The sequence below is a fragment of the Argiope bruennichi genome, chromosome X2, assembly GCF_947563725.1.
Source record: "Argiope bruennichi chromosome X2, qqArgBrue1.1, whole genome shotgun sequence".
NCBI classification, from domain to species: Eukaryota; Metazoa; Arthropoda; class Arachnida; order Araneae; family Araneidae; genus Argiope; species Argiope bruennichi.
The window spans coordinates 70,917,338-70,938,836 of record NC_079163.1 but is presented as its reverse complement, the minus strand read 5'-3'; the positions used below and the strand labels follow the sequence as shown (position 1 = coordinate 70,938,836).

At 31.7% G+C, this 21,499-nt stretch overlaps 1 long non-coding RNA gene across 1 annotated transcript; it reads right to left on the bottom strand.

Moving 5' to 3' along the window:
- Nucleotides 1-3,427: 3,427 nt before the first annotated feature.
- LOC129960935 (uncharacterized) lies at nt 3,428-5,400 on the bottom strand. The gene is made up of 3 exons (XR_008783725.1): nt 5,291-5,400; nt 3,648-4,306; nt 3,428-3,540 (listed from the first exon to the last, which is right to left on the bottom strand). It is a non-coding gene; the product is annotated as an uncharacterized LOC129960935 (long non-coding RNA).
- Between the last annotated feature and the right edge of the window lie 16,099 nt (nt 5,401-21,499).

Sequence of the window (21,499 nt, the reverse complement as noted above, 5' to 3'; positions counted from 1 at the left end):
TATTTACGTGTTTGATATAAGAGAACATGTATTTTACAAGATTATTACAACATAAGGAGAGTACAATATAAATGCAAATAATACAATATAAATACAAATACAAATAAAATGCATGAAGAATCCAGTACAGGTATCAGAACAGCAAAGGGTTATTTCATAAATTAAATTGGTTAAAAAATTCAGTTTCATAAGTAAAGCATTCATTTAACATTAAATTAATATACTTCAGTTGGAATATTTTATGTAACATGAATTGCTATAATTAGGGAAAAAACACATTAATATAAGTTAATACATTTGGCAGAATTTCAGTTGAAAATTCATTATAAAATTTATTTCAATGCAACACGGAATATGCGAAAGTTTAACATTCTAATAAATTAAAAGTATTTTTAGCATATTTATTATTACTGAAAAGCTGATAGTTCAGAACCCTAGACTTTCTCGTGTTATTGGAAAAAGAAAAAGCGACCTGCGCTACATTTAGATTATTTAACATTCATCGCATCCATTCACTTCTTCCTTCAACAAAAGACATATTCGAGTAGAATTTTATGCATATTATTTTATACTAATCATTAAAGAGTATCGTATTTTCTCTAAAAGCATACTGATCACCGTGGTGATCAAGCACGATGATCAAATGCTTTCTGAGAATCAAAGGATATTTTGATTGGCTGGCCGGCCGAGCCAATCAAAGTATGTTTTACCGCGGATGTAAACTTTACATAAAATTAAAAGTCGAAGTAGCGAGATATTTAGAATTTTAGATTTACTATTAATCTTACCGTAACTTACTATTTTATTCTAAATTTAACATAAATGAAGTGTTAATTTAAATTGCAAATGGATGCAACGAACAGATTTAATATATCTACAGACTACGGTAAAAAATCTGAAATGTTAGAGATTTAAATTAATATCCATTGACAATGTCTAAATTTTGATTCAGAAACAGTTAATGCGACGCATTATGAAATTCACATATGAAAGGTAATGAAGAGAAACTGGAAGTTTATTTTATAACAATTTTAGAATATTTATAGTTTTAAAAGTTGGTTTTTTATATTATCAAAATTTATAATATTACCATTAAACGCCTCTTCAAAATACCAAACTGTTTCATGTGCGTAAAAACGACTTGCGATTGATTAATATTTACTGAAAATATTTTCGAAATTTTAAACAATGTAAGAAGATAAACATGCATTCTAGTAGTACATTTTGATTTATCCTCCATACACAATAGACATATTTCTTGACAAGAGTTACTATTCTAATTTCAATTAGCCGAACATGCATGTAATGGTTATTATAGCAAATTCCATAACTTCAGAGCATACTTTAAGACCAAGATTTTTTATAAAAAATTTAGATATCTTGGAAAACATAACTGAAATTAAGCATAAAACATACATATGATATTAAGCATAAAATAATTTTCCACATGTAAAAAATATTTGAAAGGCGAATATCAGAATCATTACGAAATGCAAAATTCCTTATTACACTAGATTCATATACATATGGTCATAAGAATATATAAAATGAGTTATCAGAAATTCAGTCAATCACAAAGCGAGTTCTCGAAAAGGACAAGATCGGGAAATTGTTTTCGAGCATTCCCATTCAGTGCAAAATGATACTAAAACACTAATTGACAAATTTATAGGTACAATGATAAAAGATCAGTTTATAAAATAATTTTTAAAATTTTGCTGTGATAATCTGTGATAAAAAATAATCTTGAATAACATAATATTCATTTTCCACTCACAATGATGAAGTAATGCACTATGCAAATGAATTTGGGTTCTCTTTTTATTTCATAGCAATTGCAATTCCTGTCTATATTGCTGGGTCAAAGAGCTCTGCTTGTCAACTTGTTCAGCTCTAACAAGAGATTAACCATACAGAAGTTTTAAATCGAATTTTATCTGCAATGTAAATTGAACATTGTCTTGTTGGAAGGTTGGTTTAGATTACTAGCAAAATTAAATACACTACCAAATTTTAAGTTATCCATATTAAAAAATCATTTCACCAAAGTAGATTGAGAAGTAAGTATTTTTAAAAACAAAGATTAAAAGAAATTAAGTATTACATTTGAAGGGAATGAACGAAGACCAATATTTTAAAGTTGGTGTAAGAATAAAAGTTCCCAGACAATTTTAAGAGGAAATGTTGATTGAATTGTCAAACACTTGTTTTGAATCAGATATTTTACACACTTCAAACTTTGCAAAGTTCGAAAAAATTATATAAATATTCAGTATCTTGCTCTTAGAATAGAATAAAACATTTCAAAGATGTATTGATATCATCAGTTAATGTTGATTATATACATTATCACATTTTCACCGTTAAGCCCATTTATGTATTATTTTTTGCACAAATAAGTTTAGGCGAAGCCAAAATGAATTTTATAAACTCAACTGCATAAATTGGATCTCCATAGTTCCATTGAAAAGGCTCCGAATTGCAAGGTTGAAGGCTCCAAATAGTATCTTGTGCAGTGATCACTTGGGTAAAAACATGTAGACATCTGAAAAGATTAAATTAATAGATTAAATCAAACTATCGAGAAAGCCATAAAATGTCTGAATATAAAAGACTAAATTTTGATCTTTAAATTCACTCCAAAAATTCAATAATCTAAAAAAAAATTTGATATCAATAGAAGCGGAATCTACATCTAGGATTTTTCCGACTAACAGTTCTCATTATGAAAATGTAAATAATTTAAATACAATTTTAAAGTAATTAAGCATTTTTAATTATTCTAGAATCTTCTGAGACATGCGTATTTTTATTCTCTATGAATGTCAGAAATGGCAAATAATGAGTGCTCCAATAGCGTCCGATAGTCATTTAGATTTTAGAATACGGTAAATTTTACCAGGCTCTCGAAATTTTTGACAGAACTGCTTAAAAGCACCGAAAACGAACGCATCCTTGCATAGTGGAGAAAAGGAAGGCCCGATTTTGAGAAATGAGCACAATTCCTTGCGTCGATTGCCGTTTATATACCTGAAAATCAAACGAGTTCGCCTTACTGATTATATGCTGGTAACTGCGATTAATGGATGGGAAATCTTTATATGTCAACTGCAATACGTTTGATTTGTCCACAAAATTATGCAGAAACATTTTTTGCCTATCTTTTATAGGCACATATCTGAAGAGAGAATTTACAGAAATTGATCTCCCAGTATAACACGAACGGTAATTCGGTTCGAATTTAGATTTTAGCTGCCTCTGAACACGTTTCCAGGGAACTATGGTTTACGTATATTTTGTGCCTTCGGAATATTTTCTAGATGGTCCAAATAAAATAGTTTCCGAATATTATGCTATTCTGATAATTTTATTATAGTGATTCAGAACTTACCATAATTTGATACTTCAAATTATCTTAAGGAAACTGGTGAGTGTTGACGTCTTGCATCTGGAACCGAAAAAGCCTTTTTACTGATGGTGACACTTTTACCCAAGAAAGATGCATCCATAATGATCGTAAATTGTCTGACCTATGAATACCTAATGAAATAAGAACATTTTTTTTATAAGTAATTATTTCATAATCAAAAGCGATTGGATAGAATTTTCAATTCGATTTGACAGTTATCGTAATCCGCGCAACTTACCGATATCGCTTCAGTATCATTTTTTCCGCCAATCCAGACATCTCCAATATTTAGAATTTGTGGCTGGAGCCAAAATGGTATTTATTCACTGCACAGATGAGAAGTGGTATTAAGCCGTTGTTCAATTAAATGGCCTCTAATGTAGTCTTTGCAGAATGCGCTGCTCTAATATCAATTGCAAGAGATTCTGCATCTTTCGATTCACAAGACGTTCCATCATGAGTAAACGGAGTATTCCGTCAGAATGCTTTCAGGTATAAGTAAAGTAATTTAAATTGATATATCTCCAAAGTTCTTACTACTCTAAAAACTGAAATTCTCATTCGCTTTTTCTGTTCATCTTTTGAAGACAGATTAAGAAGTAATGGCCATGGTTTTCTCCTCTACAGACTAAGAAATCAACGTAGTTCAGACTCGTCACTTAGAAGCCACTTTCCTGGAATACGCAGAGAATATAACTATTTCTCTCGCTTTCAATCCACTGTGCAGATTTTTAAAATTCCGGCATTTTTTTATACAAAGTTGATATATTAAGCTTAGTCTAATATTTGAGGCTTTATAAATCATCCAATGAATCTGATCGGTTAGTCGAATTCCATAGGATTCTAATATGCGCTTGAAGCTCCATGTTATCTGTTGTGCCGTAATCGCTTCAAAACCTTTCAAAATCAGATAAAAGTTTAATTAGTTATGAAATTATCAAAAATACTATAAAATGCAAGAATGTATGGATTTTACTTTTATCTACATCGAAAATTTTAAAATCTGACAAGAATTTGCTTGCAACTTCATTGATAGAAATTTAAGATTTCCCGATTAAAACGGGAGCCCTTTAAGCTCATATCTGTTCATTTTTTTTCTTTTAAAAAAATTAAGCTATTAGCAATATTTGAAATGCATTTGTTAAACAATTCATCTAAGTATTTGATTTAAAGAAATATACTCTAAATCTTTTCCGAGAGCTGCAAGCTTATGTAGGAAAATGAGTCGTGCATTTAATTTATTAATTGCCCTTTAATAATTACTCATACTTAATATAACAAGTTTATTCGCTAAACGCTAGAATATTTTTTTAAGCCGACCCACAAAATGCTAAGTGATAAATTATATGAAATTTCATTTAAGGAACATTCAGTTTTAATTTTGGAACTGTTGCATTTCAAGTTTTATGGAATGTCGTATATAGACGCTTGAAAAATAGAAAAACGAATTTGTGGATCTTACCAAGAAGCATGTTTATTAACTACAATTTATAAAGGATCGAAATGCATTGTTTTCAGTAGTAATACATTTATTCATTCTAGAAAATGCGTTTCCCTCAGTCCATATAGACACAAAACTATCTTGAATCATTTTTTTTTGTCCTATTACAAGTGCGTGTTGGAATGATTCGAGATTTCCTGGCCCTGTACTACCCAAGTGATGACATGTAAATAGCCATCATAGTATAACATGCATTTCAATACCGGTAATTACTTTGGAGGTAGTTCAAAAGGTTACACACATTTCAATAAATGTTTCCCGGCAATTATGTTTCACTTCTCTTTGCAACTTCCAGAAAGCTTACTTTCTAAACTAATCGAATACAATTTGCTTCCAAACGCCATGCCGCTTGTTAGTTTAAATATAATTTGAAAACTTACTGTGTCCTTTAATTCCTTGTACTTTGACGTCATCTTAAGAGAATACTTCCTCTCATCCACCATCGGTACTGATGGATAACATGTACATGGAACCGAGAAAACAGTACTGGTGATTGACGCCGCGCTTTGGACACAGATAAGTTGTCCACCCTAAGAAAAACTAATGAATAAAGTACATTTTTATAGCTCTAATTACCATTGATAAATTATTGCATCCAATCTTCATTTCGATATACAATTATAAATAGTATAACTTACCGATATTACTTCTGTACGGAACCGAGATGAAGTCCCCTGGCCATCCAGATGGCTGCTATCAACACAATTTTTAGCAATATCCGAGAAGGTAGTTACTCCACATATGGGGAAAGGCGTTGTTTCATTGCTCCAACAAACATCTGAAGAGTCTGTAGACAGCTGCTCTAACAACTGCAGGATTTGTTTCGTTGTTAATTTCTGTGAGGTTGCATTTCTTTTAAATGAGTGAAAAATCGGATGTATCCAAAATCTTCCTGGTACTAGTAAGGCAGCTTAATGATCTGTAAGGTTATTTTAATCCCAGAAACTTATCAAATTAAATATTCATTCTGCATATTTTCAAAAACGGCACAAGAAAACAATCCCTATGGCTCTTTCCTAATTCATTAGACTATACCAAGTAAAATACACATAATTATGGCACTTTCGTCACTTGAAAGCTACTTTTGTAGAATACCCAGAGATTTCTTCCTTATTCAATCAAAACACCAAGTGTTCAGATTTCAATGCGTCTTAGAAGCTTTTCGAAAGTTTAAAAATATACGAATAGGCAGCTAGCAGTTTAGCATTTAATTTTAAATTTTGGAAGACGAATTAGAGATTATCCCACGCTTATTTTTTTTAAATAAAAATTTGTCCTCGAATGGAACAATTTCCTTTGCCTTAAAGCTGCACCGATTGTTTTTTAAAGCTTTATGAAAAGGATAAGGTATTTTTTTTATGTATCTAATAGAGAAATGCAATACGAAATTTGCTTACTTTCATATACGTTCAAAATAGCTGCCTTTAAAGACAATATCTCCAATGCTTAGTTCGATTACATTTCAAAGCCTTTTCCTATCCCTTATTTAGCCGATTACTTCCTTTCATTCAATTCAAAAGGTAATTAGAATCCATCCGCATTCAGTACACGAAATCATTCAAACCTCTGTTTTCGAATTTTGATATGGGACAAACTAAATTCGTAATAATTTCTGGACCTGTAGTTGTTTAATTAGACTGCTACTTTATTCAGTAGAAATTATACTTTATTGCACCTCAAAAATATCTAGTCACTTTAGGATTAATTGATTCGCGAGCACGAATTGAACGATTTTTTCCGTACGAGTTGCCATGTTGTAACGTCTAGTAGGGGAATGAGTTCATATATAGAAAGGAAAGAATGAAATCCACAATATTTTTCATATTAGAGGTTTATTTTAATTTGAATATTGAGGGGGGGGTATTTAGAAGAACGAAATGCTTCATACGTATACGGAATTAATACTGCCCAAGATGGAACCTGGTACCGCGAGCTGAAATTTAAATTAAAAGGCAGGTTTTAAAAGAGATATAGAAATTTTAGAATATTTTGTTTAATTTCCAATATACAAGTAATTTATTACCATTCTACGAGTAAGTAAAGCTAATACGAGAAAAAGTACGCATTACGCATTGCAAGGAATTACATTTTTCAACGAGCCAGTAGATTTTTTTATATCGAGCTCAATTCTAAAGAAAACGCAGTAAACCAAAGACTCTGGGAATCAAATATCTAATTTCACCGCAATATGAATTCGAATCTTTTCTGTTCATCAGTATGTTATTCAAGTGCCATTTGTCTATCCTTATTATCCATGAAGAATTTCTATTATTCGTTAAAATCATAATGCATATTAGTTGTCGATTTCAGCACGGTTCTAATTACGAGAGATACTCCGAAATATTATCACAAAACGAACAGCATCGATTCATCCATTATTCAATCCGGTTCGAGCTTATTCCTATGTAAAGTAGAAACCTCAAAACAAAAAGACGGTTATTCTGTCAGACACATATATAGCTGTCAAATTTATGCGATTCAAATCGAAAAAAAGATTTTAAAAATTATGAAGAAAGACCTGGTTTAATGATAAACCTATTTCGGAGTGGCCTAATCATTCTGTCAAACATTCTTCCCTTCTACTTCAAAGAAACGTTTCAAGCCCATCGCCGCCGATATCTCAACTTTCACCAACGTGAAATTAAAGAGTTGAGAATTAGAATGAGCAAATCCTTGTACAACACCCAAATGTGGCCTATTTTTCCCCCATTTCCTCAATGTACACACACACACACACGGCATTACCCACGCCTCCACCGACATACTTCAAAGCCCCAGCTCACACACACAGCCATTACCCACGCCTCCACCGACATACTTCAAAGCCCCAGCTCACACACACAGCCATTACCCACGCCTCCACCGACATACTTCAAAGCCCCAGCTCACACACACAGCCATTACCCACGCCTCCACCGACATACTTCAAAGCCCCAGCTCACACACACAGCCATTACCCACGCCTCCACCGACATACTTCAAAACCCCAGCTCACACACACAGCCATTACCCACGCCTCCACCGACATACTTCAAAACCCCAGCTCACACACACAGCCATTACCCACGCCTCCACCGACATACTTCAAAACCCCAGCTCACACACACAGCCATTACACACGCCTCCAACATTAACCGCCGAAACCACAACTAGCACACGAATTACCCACGCCCGCAACGCCAACACCAAAACCACAGCACAAGCGCTCATTACCAACGCCGCCTGCTCTATCTCCAATCCATGGTTCTCGTAAATATCCACATCACCTACCCCATCCACAGTCCATAATTCTCACACCTACAAACACATTACCCCGCTAACACCAACTCTCAATGCTCAGTATTACGTACAATATCTATTATCAAATAATCAAGACAATCATGTCTTGTCAATAATGCATGGTGAAGTAGCCTCCATATTTCTTCACACATAGATTACTTTCAAATTCCACAAGTCTCATTCCACTCACTGCCTAATGAAACATTGCACAAATTAGATTCAACATCTACTCCAACTCCCAAAACAAAGCACAATTTCATTCCGTGAATCATGCTCGTACATAAGACGAGGTCTTGCGTGATACACATCACTACGGAATTTTCCGATTCGCATAATGCATCTCAACCTGATACTAGAATGCATGTCAGTAACCTCATTGCTCCGCGAAGACCAAGTATTTTGCATTAAAGTTAAAAGCGGAATTTGAAAAATACCGAATTCAGCGGTTTTTACTCTATTTCTGACTAACACGTTGAGTTGAAGCAGAATAGAAACAGAGCATGCGATTTGTTCAAAAAAATTTTTTTTTTATAAGTCGCATACAAATATTACCAGTATTCTGCACCGCTACCTCGATTAATTTATGAATTTTAATATTAAATTTCCTCAGAGTTGGAGGCCAAATTGCCCAAACCCGACATCCAGCAATTCTCGATCACGTTTCTGAACAATGATTCATTACGATCGTTACATATTGCGAAGAAATCAAATTTTGGTTGAAGTGGTTGATATCAGTTGGATACACAACTAATTTTCTAAATTCGAGTTAATAAAATTTTAAAATGGTAAATTAACACGTCTCGTTTCTGGCCGGAAATAGTTAAAATACATCTCTATTGAAATGTTCCGATAGTTTATGTAACAGCTTGTGCAAGAATCCGTGATTTAAGTAAATATAGAGACAACACTAAACAATGAAACTAGATAATGCTAATTAAAGGCCCTCTTAAGTGATACAATTAAAATGTAGAAATACGAAATACAAAAATGATTTATTCCATTAATGTAAATTCTACGAAGGGCGTTAAAAGCAAGGATTAAGAATAACGACACAGACTAATGTAGAAAAGCAAAATAATTTATATGAAACTTGTTTAGGACATTAAAAACCCAAAAACAGACAAAGCATTATTTCAAAGAGCAAGAGAATGTTTAGGGTACTAATCGGCAACTTCAGTACGAAATATGGTTTCCAAATACGAATTAGAGAGGAGTACTTCAGGTTTAATTAAAAAGTGACGTCGTTTAACCTCCTTTGAACAGGTCAGTAAAATTAGAATATCATTAATTTCTTGTATCCTTCTGCCCTTGCTTGATTCGATTTTCCGTTACCACTCTCTCATTAAGAACTAATCACTTCAAAAAATTTCGTCATTCCGTCATTCAGAAAAAAATTTATATGAGGTATATTTTAACCTTTCTCTCTGAAATGTTTTTGTATTGAGCATATAATTTCTCTAAATATTAAGGAAATTTTTCGATCTATAGAGTAAAAAATTAGTAGGCCGTGGTGCTTTTATTTTTAGAACCTGAACTAACAGTTATTCCTCATCTTTGTTCGTCTTACATTCGATAAAAACTCGAACATCAAGAATTAACTGCAAAACTAATTTTTATTCGTAACAGATGCGCCTTTTGAGTAGTTGATATTTTGACTTAAACTTCCTACTTTAAGAATTTAATTTGCACTTCCCAATACGAAATTTGTCACATCAATTCAAACAGAAATTTGAATAACAGCCTGAAATCAGAAGTTTGTTCACTTTAGAATATACCGACGGAAATAAGTAAACGCTATTAGAAAAAATTTTAAGAATCGCCAACGAGTTTGATTAAATAGTCCTTATAACTGCGAAATACCCCGAAATAAAGCTACACCTGAGCTTAATTGGATAGCTTTTGACAAAGTTACAATCAATATTTAGAGAACGAACTGATCTCTCAATTAAAAATCGTGAAAATTAAACCAAACTGTAGTTTGAGAGATTCATTTGGGAAAATTTATTTAAACTTTTTAATAGATTATTGTATTAGAAAATATTCAACTGCCATTTTTAGTTTTAGAGGATGCACTTATTGTCAGGTTATTGGTTTGAGATTTATTCGTTTTTGAGAGGGTATTCGATTTCTATATTCTAGACTGTTCCTTTAAAATGTTTTCGACACCTCGTAAATTCGTGGAAGACGCTAAAATCTAAACTTTTAGTATTCTGAAGGAATAAGGAAGAATTCATAATATCCGAATATTCGACACAAGTAAACTTCAAGCAGCTAGGGTACCACAATTATCTAGACATACCTGGTTAGTCCAATGCGATGCGACAGCAGGAAATTCAGGAGAAAATATCGCCCTCCATCCAAAGTCGGCAGAACACTATAAATGGTGTATAATGGTATAAAAATTGGAAGAATGGCACTTGCAACGGCGATAGCTTTAAAATATACAGTCGAACATATAAGGAGAGTCGAGCATAAAGATGCAGGTGTCGCTTCCACATCACAGTCGAAAATGTCTGTTGTGAAATGACCTGAAAGAGAAATTGTGGTTATCTTGGCGGAAGTTATAAGTGATAAATTAAGAATTTTTCTAAAGAGAAGAAGGTTCTAATTCCTCATTAATATAGGCAGCCAAAAATAAAATAGAACTGATAGTAACAAAAATTCTATCCTTGAGTTGCTTTACAATCACACAAATGATTTTTTATAGCAAAAGGACCAGAATTAGATAAACTGCGTCAAACAATGATGCACCATCTACGCTATATACGTAATTTAATATTGAAATATGTAAGCACCTCATTACATAGCAGAACACACGAGCTTGCCTTACATTACAGCTTTATGCTTTGATTATCATTTGAGTAAAATGAAGGAACGTACCTTATTCAGCTTTCATTAATGTTACAATAGAAAGATTGCCGTACAAATACGTTTTAAATGTTTCATAAAAAACACTGAAAACCTTGCAATTTCCGGGGGGTTTTCCCGTTATAGTGCATTAAGTTTATTATGCGAAAAATAAAGCTAAAGCATTACCTACAACTAAGAAACCAGGTATCATTTTAATGATTTTATTTCACAAGAATCGCCTGTGATCCCCGAGGCTTTAAGCGTGTTCACAAGATGTAAATTTAAATTTCATTATCATAACATTTCTCCACAAGAAAAATTTACAAGAAAAATATGATATGAAATTAAAATTGTGCGACAATTTCGCAAAATGTGCTATTAAAATTCAAATCAACTCGTGAGGCAAAAGCCGCGAGCCTACATTTTAAGTATAAACAAACATAATTCTACGTTTCATGCAGCATTCATTGTTTAACCAACTGTAGTAACAAAGTGATTCAAGAATTTGTAAGTATTGGTATTTGTTCAAATTATGCATTTCAAGTAATCTTGAAGCATTAGTCATTTTGACCCCACGGCGCCAAAGCCATGTTCAAGCACCTGATCTCAGTAACCCTTTTGGCATTCAATTCCTTATTTCTGATTATTAGAAGCTTGCAATGTGCAAATTTATACGCTGTACTTCGATATTTATCAAATAGTCTTTTCAAGACAAACTTACCATTAATCGCGAGGGGCATTACGCACAGAATATAATGGTCTTTAGACAAACATTTGGACCTGAAGCTGCCAATTTTGGCAAATAGTGGTTGAGAAATGGCATTATTTGAGAGAGATTCATTTTTACAAAATTTTATTTTTAATATGAAATTCCTACCAAAATTCATTTCTAGTACTAGAGAATTTTCCTTGAGGACTCCAGAAATTATGATGCAAAGCTAACTTCACAGAAATTTAGAAACTAACTATTCATTGATAATTTTATTTGTGTGCATTTAATTTATTCAAATTTTAAAAAATAGCAACAATGCTTATAAGCTGTAATAAAACTCGAGAATTGCTTTAGCCAATATAAATCTATAATTTAAGAAGTGCAATTTTATTCATTAATTCCAAAGCATAACTTTCACTTCAAACAGATTTAAACAGGCATTTATTCTGCAAATCAAATGACTAAATTACTTCGAATATTTAGAATGCGTTGACTAATGAAATAGGGCTAGATTAACGATTCAAGCTTAAAATACCATGCTATTACGAGATGTAAATTTAACAATTTTTTAATCTGTTTCTTCATAGTGCATATAAACCATCCTAATGAAGTCAAATATAACTTCGTGGATGGCCTTTCTAATTTTCACTATGCTGCAACTTATTTCTTCTATTCCGATGCAAAACAGAATCTTTAGCTTTCAAACATGATTTGAGTCACTCGATAAAATATTTGAAATAACGATGACTTAAATTTCTGAATATAATCCATTGCTGAATATTAATGAAATAAATTTAAAAGTTAGCAAAATTTGGAAAAATTCCCGCGACTATTAAATTGGCATTAGAAATTTTTTGGATCACAGTATTTAAAAAATTATCACAATGCCAGCAAAATTCTCGTTAACATTTCAAAAAATACCCGAGAAATTACATTATCAACCTTAAAATTATATGTGTGCCAAATTCGGTAGCATTAGGTCAAATGATCCGTCTTGTAGAATGCCAACACACACATTCATCTTTATTATTAGTAGAGATGCAGAAATTAACAAGCAAATTTGAATTTTGGGATGCAACAAATCCCTAATGCAAGAACTTATTGTTTCATTGCTCGAAAAACGTGCAATTTTTTTTTTTTATTTAGGTCAAAAAAGGAAATGTTTCCGAAGCTCAAGAGACTTGAAATGAGCTTTAGCCAAGTTCCGGAGGATTTTACAATGCTCCTGTTTTGCACTTAAATTGAGCTACAATTATACGTACAAATTCGTTAAATGAATTCTTCGTTCGTATGAGTTATTCTTTCAAATGAGTAAGTAAAAGAAAGAAGTTTAGAAGCCAAACTACCGAATATCTGCAACACTATAAAGATGCTTCTTAACACTAACAGAAATAATGAATTGAGCATTAAAACTAACAGGATCTTAGTCGATCGACGACGTTGAGCTTTTTCAAATGTGTCATTTTTCGTAAAAAGAAATTTTTATATATATATATATTTAATTTACGTAACCATATTTGTAAAATGTATCATGAACAATTCGTTTTTGACGAGATTTTCTTATGAAGTCCGGCTTACAAGGACTTAAATTCTAGACTGCTTTCGTCGCAATAAAATATTGCGGTTTTTCCAATTGAATTTCCCAATAAATTTGACGAAAAGTGAGCTATATGTTACTACTATGTTTCACAGCAAGCTATTTACATAAAACTAATAATCAAGCTTTCACATTTTAAATTGGTTCATTCATTCATCTAGTAAATGATAGAGTCATTTATATAGTAATGGTTTATTCAATAATTCATAAATTCTGCTACATACTCGATTTTCTAAAAAGTTGTTTAAAATAACCTTTTTCGAAAAAAAAGATTATGAACAAATATTTCAGTAGAACAATTCTTCGAATCTTCGATACATAAAAAAAAAAATAATTACTCTTCATTTTTATACTTATGCGAACTCAAAACATCTAGTAACTTACCCATTATTATTTAATTCAATATGAATAATATGCAGATCTTGAAAAAATTTGAATATTTTTTCTTTGAATGTAGCACCAAAGAGTTGCAGTCAGCTAAAATATTCCGTTTTTATTCAGTCTCAGAAGAGACATTGATAGTTTGCACAATGAACCCAGTTTAACAGAACCATTTTATAAAATTCGTTAAACAGAATCTTTCTAATAACGCACGCAACAATAAAATGAAAACCAATCAAATCTTTGAGTTCTTATCAGTTTATAGGGATCTAGAAATTTCTTATAAATCGTCTTCTTCTTCCAAAGATTCGTGCGAGGTGGCTTCTCAGCTAGCATTTACGAAGTGGAGTACGATATATTTTCTAAAGGTTGCTCACTTTTTGAAAAGGATTCAAAAATATTTATCCAAATTCGAACCCGAAAGAAACATACTCAATAAATATAAAAATTATTTTAAAAGAAAGCAATTATCACGACAAATTTAAAAATAAATCTGTCGTATTTCGTAGAAAATTAGGATAAGGTGAAACAAAGGTGCCCTATCATTCATTCAATCAGCAATTATAAGTTATTACTTTATATGCTATAAGCGATATTTTCGTTTAAGGAGCATCAAAAACATGATGATCCAGTAGCAATCAATGATATTGTTTGGCTCCGAATTTCAGCTAATTCTTGCTGAAATACTCCGATATAACTTCTTTAGATACTGCAAATAGAGGGTTATGTGCACTGCTCACCATTAAAATTCCAACACCAGGAAGGAATGATCTACTAACGACAAAATCATATAAAAGGAAAAAGGGGTTGGGACTCATTGAGGGGGGCTGACTCATTTCAGAGCTTCAAAATATTGTTATATTGTTTTTTTAATCCTCATTTCATATCCAATTTATAAACTGTCTATTTGTCTATTCCCCAGATTTTAAAAAATAATAAAATTATTAAAGTGAAAACTGCACATTTGATTTTTAGTTATTGTTTTCAATTCATATTGTTATCTTAAATTTATGTTTAACTTATATTTCTAAAAAAAAATAATTATTACTTTAAATTTATTTTAATGCTTCTTTTCCCTATTCAGCTTTAAAGTAACATGTTAACCCTATCACTTCCAGCGGGGCGGTTTGGCGGCTCTCCGGGAATTTTCCTTTAACGTCCAAGTGGGTCGGTATGTTATTCGGGGTTTTTCTGTTATAAGCGGCGTTCCTACGATCTGTCCAGACGGCAGGCGGACCACGCGTTCCCCGCTTGAGCCCCTCTTGCGGTTTTCTGGGGTGTTTTGATGTTTGTCAAGTTTACCGACACAGGGATCAAAGCACCTCAGAAAACCGCAAGAGGGGTCGAAAAGGGAAAGCGTGACCCGTCTGATGATTCTCCTGTCGTGGAATCGCCGCTATAGGTGAGGTGTTTATTAAAACCGGCTACTGTTTTAAGCACTCCAGGAGGTCCGTGTTATCTTTGACGATCACTGCTTTTTCATAGAAGATTCCCCTGTGCCTTAAGGTGGTAGAGTTGGGGGGGGGGAGATTCGATAAATAGGTTAATTGCACATATTTTGTGATTTGATTCTGTTTTGTAGTTTTTATTTCCATTTCTATTTCTAGTGTTGTGATTTGTAAGTTTCTATTTCCACGTATTGTTGTCGCAAAATTGAAAAGATTTTATAACTATTTATATAAGAAATTTTCCACTGAAGTTTTCTGTTAACGATGAATATAAGGATACCGACACATTGTTTATTTTTCGGATAAGCATCAGAAGCTCTTTTCAGTCTTAAGGCTATTGTAATGATATAAAGACAAACTATTGCATTGACACTGCGGCCTATTCACATACCAGTTTTCTCACAAAATGGGTAGTGACTCTTGTTACTGTGGAGGGAAGTCGTTTAATATTCTCAGCATCTTATTCTATCATCAAAGGACAGTTGGAATTTTTGATGCCGAATACAAACTACGGCTTTCAAATAGCACTAAAAACCCCAAAAAGTTTGGAAATTTTCTTTTTTCCCTCCTTTATAGAATAAGATAAGTTATATAAATGTCAAGTTCCTTGTACGAATACTATTCTGAAAACTCTCTCTTCAGTTGCAAATTTCTACTCTTTATTTTACGTACTATGAATATGTTTCTGTACTATCAGAGTAATTTGTTTTATATAAACGCTTATTATTTCTTTATTATGAGTAAAAGTAAATTTGAATTCACTGATGAAAAAATTAAAACAATTTTACCCTACTGATGAAAGTGACAGTTATCTGTCAAGCGAAGATGATGGTTGGTCAAAACATGTTTTAGCTGATTGTTTGAAATATTTTCTCAAATTTCATTTATTTTACTTATTTCATTGTAAAATGAAGTTTTAAAATCATCTTGTCTATTTTCTGAATGATTCTGATGTACAAAAAAATTAAGCAGTAATATATGGCATATTATCTACGATTGACAAATAATTTTTAATAACATTTTAAAAGTTTAATAAAAATAAGTTGAAATATAGGGATATTTTTTTGTGTAGATATATGTACCAACTTTTATTTCAATGATTGAAAAAATGATTTACTAAAAATTTACGCGTGTTCACTCATGCGTAAATTTTTGAAAACTTAATATGGGACTTGAGTTTAACATTTCATTTATTTTTTTTTAATATGAGCTTGTCTTATTAATACTCTAGAAAACTTGAAATTATATTTTAAAATTAGAAATTCATCTTGAGAAATTTAGCATGACGGTTTATACTAAAAATATTATGATGAATTAAAGCATAATGTTCAGGCTGAAAACTGAAGGAATGTATTTGCAAAATATATTTCGCTGATTAATTTTATTCCCGGATTTTATTGAACAATTCTTTGTATGTCAATATTAAATGAAGTTTTAAATACATGTTATCTCATTTATCGAATTGCTTTGATAGATGAGATAAATAACGTTTGATGTAATATAGTCTGTAGGTTTGACAAAAATTTTAAAAGATTAGTAAAAATGAGTTGCAAAATAAAGATATTTTTGGAATGTATATTTATCTAGCATTTATTTTTTAGATGATTTAAATAAAAACAATAATGCGTAAGTTTTTGAAAACAAAATGTGAAAACTTCCTTAAAAATTTCATTAAAAGTCTAAACAATGTCTTTGCATTACGATGGGAAATTCAAAATAATATTTTAGATTCATAACAGTTTATATTTAAAAAATGTAATACTGAAGATAATAATAATTAAAAAAAGCTTAGCTGAGTGTTAAAAGAAGTACATAATGTTTAAGCATTTTCGAAATGACTTTCAAGGTGCTGTTTTCAATTTTTTTTTTTTAATTCAACCAATGTTTTTATTTCAGTGTTAAATTAAGATTTAAGATATTATTTCGTCTATTTCTGAATTGCATTGACATTTATACTATGTAAAAAATATCTTAATAGCATTGATATATACACTATGTATGTCATATATTGTGTAAAAATAATTACATTCTCTATATGACCTATTTTCCAAAAAAAAAAAAAAAAAAAGAATTAATATTCTAAAAGTATGTTGAAAATTAGATGAAAAATAAAGATGTTTTTGAGATTGATATTAAGGCCAGTTTTTATTTCAATGATTTAAATGGTTTGGAAATCTAAAATAAAACTTGCTTCACACTAAAAAATATCAATGCATTAGAATGAAACACTTACAGGCCGGTAGCAAAGGCAACTCATTGTCGGAAAAAAGCAAGGCAATTGCTGAAATTAGAACGATGGTAAATGTATTACTTCGGCTCACAGAGAGTAACTGCCCCTGAGCTTGGAAGAGTACATGTCTTCTAGCGAGACGCTCAGAAGTCTGGAAGTTAAAGGGAGTGCAGCTTGAAAAGTGCTTGGATGTTAGAGTTAAAGATGTAAGTAACAAATTTATCTTCAGGAGACTTTTACAAACTTAAAAAAGTAACAAACATTGATAGTATATATCCTAATATAAATGTTTAAAACAGCTTATATTGTTATATAAATTTTTTCCCATATAGTCTATTTGATGAAAATAAATAGAAACAATTCAATTGTTGGATAAGAACCAACCATAAATTTACGAAAATTATGCATTCTGTATTTTAAAAGCTGAAATCTCAAATGGTAAAACATAAGTGTAAAGAAGGTAAAAATCACATGTTTTAGCTGTGACTATATATATATGGGAGGGAGTGTCAGGATCTTATTGAAAAACAACAATTGGCAGAGCAAAGTCTGGTCATGATTCTTTAGAATTCTTAGTTAAAAAAAAAAAAAAGTTGCATGATCCGAAACTTTAAAAACAGGCAAGGGAGGGAAGGTTTCGGAAGCTAAACGGAACCAATTACTTTATTTGGGCTCTAAAGATTCAAGTTGCTCTGAACTTAAAGAGACAGTAATATCTTCTATGAATCCAGAAAATTTTAGCAAAAAATGCGTATCTGAATGGGATTAGTAAAACTCTAACACTGTTGCGTATATTAAGGTATCACTGTACGACTTACATACACTGTAGTTCGCAGTTGAAAAAGATACAAAAATTCTGTGGGGTAAAATCGAAGCAACGTCACGGATCAGGCAGAAGATCGAAAAGCTGAAGCCGGAAATAGACTGAGAAATATTCAAATAAAAAATTACGAATCGGCGAACGACTATATTGCTAAAGTGAGAAGGATTACGACCGTCATTCTCTGGGATTAGATATTACATCTAGACAGCTCGTGTACTATAAAATATGCGGTCTAAAAGAAAAATTTTCCGAAATACGGGATATATTCAAAACGCAACGCGATAAATTAATAGATGAAGTATTAGAAATTCTCTGAGAAAGAGGAAAATATTGTTAATTCGCCGGTTAGTCGCACTGAAGGGGGGGGGGGAGGAATCTAGAAGTATTTTATTCTACAAAAAGCACAAGTTCAGATGCAAGACTTTGCTATATCTTCAAACTTCCAAATCATGCGGCAAAGGATTGTTTTTACAATAAAATACTTTCAGTTAAAATAACAAGAAAAGTGACGCATTTACACTCGGCCAGTTATAAGACGACCAATATGCATAGCATGCTTAGAAAGATTGAAAAATGATGCTGTTCGGCCCATGGCAAGTAATTGTCCCGACGGGACAACAACATGCCACTGTATTGTATTTTTTTCTTACTGCGTTTGTAGAATTTGGAGGGGGTTTTTTTGGGGGGGGGCGTGAAAAAATTGATCAGTTAAATTAATTCCGATATTTTTTGCTCTTTATTCTTTCTGATGTGAAATGCAATGGAAAAGAAAATTTCAGAGACGCAAAACGGCAGCTTATAGTCAAGAATGGAATGGCTGTATTCATCGTATGAAATTGTGGCAAACATAAATCAGTGTCTTCCTGGTGGCCGAGTGTAAACCCGGCAAAACACTCTTTACCATGCCGACTAGAGATCTGTTTTTACTGTTTCTAAGCACCATGAAAAATTAAGTGACAAATTATGGTTACTGGAGAATCAAGCTTCTTGTCATATGGCCGAGGACAGTATGTGTGGTTTAATAAAGTAATCCCTGAAATAAGAGATATTTATTTAGCAAGTAAATATTCTGTGTGTGAAGGAGTCGGGTACGTAAAAGCAAAAACTGTGAGTACAAAATATGATAATCCTATAAAATTAACAATTACAAATGTAAGTTATGATTCCCGATTACGATATAATTTTCTGTCTGTTACATGTTTAATGGATATGGTTTGGAAAATGAAATCGGATAGTAAATGTGTATTTCTACTTGATAGAGATAATAGTTATTAAAGCATATAAGATCGTGTAGATTAACTTATATGCTTTAGTAATTTAAAACCATTGAATAATTCTGAATGTTACTTTACTAATTAATTTACAAGTAATTATGAGATTTGGCATAACGTTATGTCACATAAATCCTAAATATAGGCCTAAAATGAAAGAATATATTTATATTGGTGATATAAATTCTTTTAAATGTGAAAACTCGATTTAAGTAAAATAGCCAGAAAAGGTCATCCTGATGTTGGCATAAGTCAAAGTTCAGAAATTTATGAACTAATTCATGCTGATCTGTTTGGTCCTATTTAACATAATTCATATGGCCGTGCAAAATATTGTATTGTATCGCTGGATGATTTTTCTGGCAAGTACCTTATTTATTTCTTAAAAATAAAAGTGACGCATTTGATATATTTTCTTAAAGTTAACCCTTTGCACTCGGAAAAGTAATTAGATGCATAATATTCACCCAATACAAAGACTTGTTTATTGCTCCGAAAAACAAATATATGTAATTGTTTTAAGTTGAATTTTCCCGTTTAATTAATTTGCATCTTCTCACTACTCTGCAGCTATTTTTAACAATCAAAAATAAATAAATAAATAAAACGTCGAAATGATGCACCGTCTTGAATTGAGAGTGGGAGTCGCCATCCTAGTGCAAAGGGTTAAACATAAAAATCTAATTGGTAAAAGAATGAAAAACTAAGAACTGATAATGGCTTGGATTTTTTTAGATGAACTACTTGATTCTTATCTTGCTAATTCAAATATATTCCATGTAAAATCCATTCCATACAATAGTGAGAGTAATAGAAAAACGCCGAAAAAGCAAACCGTATCCTTTTAGAAAGAGCTAGATCATTGTTATATGAAAGTCAGCTTCTGTTAAAACTCCGGGCCAAAACTATTAATTGTAGTACTCGGATATCTAATGGAACATCACCAAGGATAAGGAAAAACCTCCCTTGAAATTAAAAGTAAAAAAAAAAAAGCACGAAGTTTGGGAAATAGTAGAGAATCCTGCAAAAAATAATAAATAAGAAGCAAATGGGTATCATATTTAAAGTAAGATAACTTTGGTGATATAGAATATAAAACAAGATATATACCAGCCGGTTTTAACTATATAAAATATAAGGATTGTACATAACCTATTCTTTTATCGTAAATATAGAATCTTTCGAATTGTTAATTGCATTTGCATCAAAATTAAATTTAAGTATTTTGATGTAAAAACTGCATAGTTGAATAGTAACCAAAATGAAACTGGTTGTACGTTACTTCCACCTCACTATGAAAAATTAATTGGAGAGGAAAAGGTTTGTAAATAGAAAGATTATTTAAGGCTCAACGCAATCAGATAGAAATTGGTATATGACTATAAAAAGTGAATTAGAAATATTTAGATTAATGCAATCGGCATCTGGTATAACTGTGTTTTCATTAAGAATGATGGTCAATATTACGGTTGAAGTAAAGATTAGTGCCCCCCCCCCAAGTTTGTCGCCAATAGGGCAACCCAATGGAACGCTTTTCTAGCAACCCGAATGCTGTTTCGTTTACTACTTTTTCCAATGGTTTTGAGTTGTACATGAATTACCACTATTTTATGAAAAATGTTAAATTAAAAATAATAAATATCGGTTAACGATTTTAATTTTGTTCTTTATTATAATTAAAAGTTTTTTCACAACTAATAAGACACTGCAATTTTATTTTTAATGTGAATGCAAACAGAAAATATTTATTCTTTTGCAATTTTTAACTGTCAGTATTCGCTTTAAAAAATCGTCTGAATTCTTATTTTACGAAATCGTCTGCATTCTTAATTTAAAAGTCAGCTGCAGTGGAATTCTTCGCAATTCTCGTAATTCTTTTGGTGCTCTAACGGTTGGTTAATTTGTTATGTCGGCAATTGTGCAAGAATGGATGTCGGATAAATGGGATGGAAGACAGTATTTCGAACCTGCAGAATGGATGAAGGGTTAGTTGAATAT